Below are 6,058 nucleotides of genomic sequence, written 5' to 3' on the forward strand. Positions count from 1 at the left end.
AATATTGGAGGGAAAGTGAAACCCAAAATTATCGTCTTGATACTGTCATGTATAAGACCTTTTTTTCTGTCCTGGACTCGGTCTTGTCTTGGACTCAAACCTCTTTGGATTTAGTGGTCCCCTAATACTGTATATGAAGTCTCTTTTATTATAGACCTTGTGGCCCAAATACTGTATCATGAAGTCTCTTGTTGATATAGACCTTAGTCGGTCCCTAAATACTGTCTTGATAAGTATCTTATATAGACCTTAGTGGTCGTAATACTGTATCCGAAGTCTCTTTGTATATAGACCTTCGTGGCGCCATAATCTGTATCTGAAGTCTCTTTTATAGAGACCTGTGGTCCCTAATAATACCGTATCTGAAGTCTCTTTTATATGAGACCTTAGTGGTCCCCTAAGACTGGATATGCAGTTTTCTAATTTATATAAGACCTAGTGAGTCACCTAATACTGCGATCTGAGTCTCTTTATATAAGACCTTAGTCGTCCCTAATAATGCCCGATCTGAAGTCTCTTTATATGACCTTAGTGCGTCCCTAATTGGCATAGGAAGTCTCTTGTAATAGACTTAGTCGGTCCTAATAATGCTATCTGAAGTCTCTTATATAGACATATGTCCGAACTATATACTTGGGCTTTTTAGACCCTTAATCCTCCTGTATCTGAAGTCTCTTTAATATAGACCTTAGTGGTCCCTAATACTGTATTGCTGAAGTCTCTCTTATATAGACTTAGTGAGTCCATAATAACTGTATCTGAAGTCTCTTTTATATAGTACCTTAGTGCGTCCTAAATACGGTATCTGGAAGTCTCTATTATATAGAAGACTTAGGGTCCCCTAACTAACTGTCTCTGAAGTCTCTTTTATATAGACTCTTAGTGGTCCTAATACTGGGATTCGAAGTCTCTTTATAAGACAAAACCTTGAGTAGGTCCCTAATGCTGGATCATGCAGTCTCTTTTGATATGCCTTAGTGCGTCCTAATACTGTATCTAGAGTAACTCTTTTTTATAGACCTTCAGTGAAGTCGCTAATACTGTACTGAATGCGTTCTTTATATAGAACTTAAGTTGCGATCCATAATACTGTATCTGAAGTCTCTTTTATATAGACCTTAGTTGGTCCCTAATACTGTCGATAGCAAGCATCATTTTATTATAAGCCTTAGTGGTCCTAGCAATACGGATCGTGCAAAGAGTATCTGTTTACACGAAGGACTTAGATGGTTCCCATAGATACTGATACTAAGTATGGGAAATGCCGGGACACTGACAAAGGTGAGCGACGAGCCGTCTTGGCGAACGTCCCGCAGGAAAGGTGTCAATGACGACGCTCAGCAGACCCGAGCAGATAGTGCCTCTAAAAGAGGTTCGCAAGCTGGTGCGGAGGGACAAAATAAGACGAGTTGCATCTGCGGAATGCGTCACTAGCGATGTCTTCAGATAGCGTGAGTGCTTTATAGTATAGCCTCGATATGTCGCTGTCGGCTGACACATAAGGACTATTGCAACTTGTCCAATACTGATCATAGTGTTGGTGGACGGACGATCCATTTTTGCCAAGAAACACTATGCTGGGCCTTCAATGTGATGGATTGTGCCGCACTTCAGTGCCGAAAATGACGCGAGAACACCTTAAGGTCTCAAACATTTGATGCGAAAACAGCGTCACGGTGAAGTCATCGCACCGCGGACTCCTATCTGGCTTGAACCGCGGACTCTCTTGGATCAGAAGCCGTTTTTTTGTACGATTTCAATCGTACGAATCGACACGTGGAAGAGACTTAGCACGTCGTCCGCTGTCTCTGCCCGTAGGCGTCACATCTTGAGCCCATAGGACGTGGTTGGGGACGACGTCCTTTGTCAAAAGCCAAGCGAGGCGCCACCTTTCGATTGTCGCATAGGGCGGCGAAACTGCTCGCAGCGATGAGGAGCAGGTGGGCAAGGACGTTAGGCGAGGGAGGGCTGGAACCGCGGAGCAGGGGGCAGCGACGGGGGGGACGAGTATAGAAAATAGCAAGTTAGTGACGACCCCCAACCACACAGACACACACACACACACCAACACACACTAATAATACATAGGAAGTAGTTAAATGGTTATAAGACTGAAAACTGAGTGTTATAATTAGCACGGACAAAAAACTGGATGTCAATCCAAATAAAGACGGTTTTCTGCTAAAACTGAGACCCCTACCAGTGTCTCTTGTAGTCAACGTTCATCAAATGATACAGCACCAACAGCATATATTGCTAAAAATTGAAAATTGTTGTGTTTATGGGTTGGGCATACCTTTCCAGCGTAATCGCTGCGAGCAGAAGGCAGCTGCCCCAGCAGAGCTTGCAGCCAACATCAGGTTCCGACTTTCGAGAAGGGGAGACCAGCCATGCCAGGGAGAGAGTGAAACCTTCTGTGGAGACCAGGGGAACGAGGATTACGAAATGTGCTCAAAAGACAGTAAATACGAGGACATTATCTAAGAAGTATAAACTCAGGTTATTGGTCTACTTGATCTCCCTTTACACATGACATAAGTTATTTACAGACAAGCCAGTTGACTATTTTCAACAACTAATCCAAGCCCACTTAAACCTTGTGTTGTTCGCTGCGGTCAAATGACCCGTATTCAAGGTGTTTGTTGATCAGACCAATATGCGTTTTCTTTCAACCAATTAGCGCCGAATAGACGGATGACTTCCAAACACGTACTTCAGGTATGAATTATCCTGGCATGTGATTTTTTTTGGCGTGTTTTATTGAATCTTATAGCATTTGTTCAAAATCCGAATCCGGACAAACTTTGTCAATATACCCATTAGGATCGACTAAACATGCCCTCTGATCCCCACGAATCGTATAATTTCTGTGCTCTACGACGTAAAAACCCACGTCAAAAATTTAATAGCTAAATATGAGGGTTTGTGGGACAGGCATTCCAAGAAATAAGAGCAGAACATTATTAACAAGGAGTTGGTGTTGTTTAAAAAGCATGTCAAAAGGCCTCGGAAAAACTCGTGAATACAATAGGAAAAAGCCACAAAACATCAAAAAAAAAAAAAAAAAAAAACTTCAATTTTTGAGCCGGAAAGACAAGTTCACAGTTAACGGGAAGACAACACAAGGCGTTAAATATACGATACTTTATAAGACCCAACAAATATAACACGTACAGAGACATTAACATATATCCAGGCATATATCATATCGAATCTCATTGAGGCCGAGGGACCAATGTCCCCCATGTTGAGACAAGCTATGGAGGGACATGTTTTAATTATGACATCTAAATGTTTTTTAAACCATTTAGACTTCTTAGGTTTCTTGGGGACCAAGTCTTATCAGGTAGGATTCATTAGACGTTTTACCTTGTGAGTAAAGCAATTACAGCTGGCGGCTGGAAATGCTGATGCAATAACGCGGGTAACCTTAACACAAAAAGTCTTCAGCTTTCAAAGAAAACAGCACGAGGGGCACTTTGACTAATGAGAACCACGAACAGGAAACAATGACCAGGGGGGGTTTAGGACCCGCGCCCGGCTCACGAGATTAGGAGCAATACTTTGTTCGTGGAACAGCCGCGATTACATGTGATGGAATCAGGTGCAGGACGAAGAGGAAGGCAGGGGGGGTCTTCTACACTGATGACGTGGAGACGTCATCGGCACGGTCTAACGAATAAGAGGACTTTGGGATATTATGAACCGCGTGGGACACACGGACCTGCGTCATGACAACAACTTTCCTGATTTGGTTCCCGTAGGCCACACCTTCGTCCGCAGAGAGACTGGCGGCAGGTTAGGCACCAGCGGACCGCGAGCATTCAGCGCACCCCCAAAAGGACTGCTCTCACTATTAATAGGGTAATGCAACACAACAAAGGGGGGTTCTGTGGCGGTCTGGCCTGACTGCAGTGGTCTCTATGGTAGACACATCCACGTGATAAAGTAAATTCATGCACAATCAGAGGGAAAGCCAGCAAGATGTCCGCCACGACATGGTTCACATTATTAAAAAGTGAGCGTCGAAAAGCCACAGAGAGCTGCCCACATATAAGTCGTACTGTAATATGGCATATCGCCATAGGATCAGCCCCTTAAGAGCCATGAATGCCACTACAATCTCGTCCTGTATCTCTGCATTGGCGTATTAAAACTGATTTTAAAGACACGGCTATAACACGTCTATTTCGAACTTGGGTTTAAAGAACCACGACAAGAAGAAGCGTCGGCCAGAAGGGATTAGCAGATGTGCGACAGGGAAGATTTCAACAGGTACACTAACAAAGAGCGGTATCGGGACTGTTTTGGAATGTCTAGTTACCCGTTTTCAGAGAAGTAGTTGTCGTGGTTTGGCGTTGACGAGGCGGCCAACAGAGTAGTGACAGCTAGGATTTTGATTGGATGAGGGAGCGCGAGACGCCCAAAATGGACGCCGATAAGATTCTGGATGGAAAGTTCCATTGACAAGACCAAAGTGCTCTGGGGTTAGGTCGTTGGGAACTTGAACACTACAGTAGGCTTATGTGTTGGGGAGAAGGTGGGGGGGGGGGTCTTAAACACTACAGTAGGCTATGTGCTGGGGAGTGAGGTGAGGGGTGTGAGGGGGGGAGGGGGGGGGTAATGGGGGGGGGGGGGGGGACGGGGCTGAAACATGTAGACGCTGATGCCAATATTTTTTTAATTAAAAACACAAAAACATTGACAAAAGCGAGCCGATCCACATTTCATTTGAACACCCTGCTATTTTGTAGTAGTTGGATTCTTACTGATTGATGGGGTGGACAGGTGTCTTTGTGCAGCTAACGTGCCCCAAACAGGTCACTAATTTTAGTGATATAATGGAGTGTGGGGGGGGGGGGGGGTGGGATGGGGGGGGGGGACATCAAAATATTATTTGCAGCTGTATCATACAAATAAATAGTTTAAAAAACTTTTTTTTTTACATGATGTCTCTCACAGTGGGACATGTCTATCACAGTGGACATGTCTCTCACAGTGGACATGTCCCTCACATGGAATGGTCACCTCACGACGTGCACTACGGTGACTATTTCAGACCACTCCTGATTCTTAGGGGAGCGAACTTGCAAAATAGCATGGTGTTGAAGTACTTATGTTCTCACTGTATGTATTACAGAAGCAAATAACATGCTAAGCTAGGCTAACGATGTTGAAATGAACACCCCACCCCCCCCCACATGGCTGAGGGCATGGATACCTGTGGTTACACGAAAATAATGATAAGAGTGGATCTAGGAGTCGTCACCTTGGTGGCGCCCAGCGAGTGCGAAGCCAGCCTCCAGCACGGACGGAGGCCGTCTCCACCGGCCCCCCGGGCCGAGATGTGGAGGGGGTGTAGACGTGGTGGTGGCGGCGTCCGGGTGGGCCATGTGCTGCCGCAGCAGCTGGACGATCGGTCTTACCCAGGCGGGACGCAATGTGGAGGGGGGTCTGTCCTCCTGCAGAAGGGCCCAGAGGAATAGCATGAAAACTTAAAATGAAAAACTACATAGGCCTGTGGTAGCTGGAACAATTCCAACTATTAATGTAGGATTAACTGTTCTTACATAATTGTGATTAAACAATATAATTGTCTCTTTCAGTCCAGTTTAATAATTGTATACTTTAACAAATATTTCGGGTAAAATATCACTGTCATGTGACCAAGATGATGTAATAACACCACATATGCACCTTATGAAGTAAACCATGCCTCTTATTTTATACTAAAATATTATCTTACTGAAATGTTGCATTGGTATCAGGGCTGAGTCCGGATCAAGACCATTTTTTTCTATGGTCTCGGATGTACTGACTCGCTAGTTTGGATCGGACTTGTCTCGGTCTCGGCCAATGGTCTTGCCAGATGTGGCTGTTGGGCTCTGGCTCGGACCGGTCCAGGTGTCTTATTAGGTGATAATAATATTGAGGGGAAAGTGAAACCCAAAATATCGTCTTGATACTGTCATGTACTAAGACCTTTTTTCTGTCCTGGACTCGGTCTTGTCTTGGACTCAAACCTCTTTGGACTCGGTTCTTGACTTGGACTCGACTA

General features: G+C 44.7%; 1 protein-coding gene across 1 annotated transcript in view; it reads right to left on the bottom strand.

The window, feature by feature from the left end:
- LOC116686617 (ankyrin-2-like) overlaps positions 1-6,058 on the bottom strand; it is a 158,017-nt gene that overhangs the window by 69,737 nt on the left and 82,222 nt on the right.

This window comes from Etheostoma spectabile, unplaced genomic scaffold (genome assembly GCF_008692095.1).
Source record: "Etheostoma spectabile isolate EspeVRDwgs_2016 unplaced genomic scaffold, UIUC_Espe_1.0 scaffold403, whole genome shotgun sequence".
NCBI classification, from domain to species: Eukaryota; Metazoa; Chordata; class Actinopteri; order Perciformes; family Percidae; genus Etheostoma; species Etheostoma spectabile.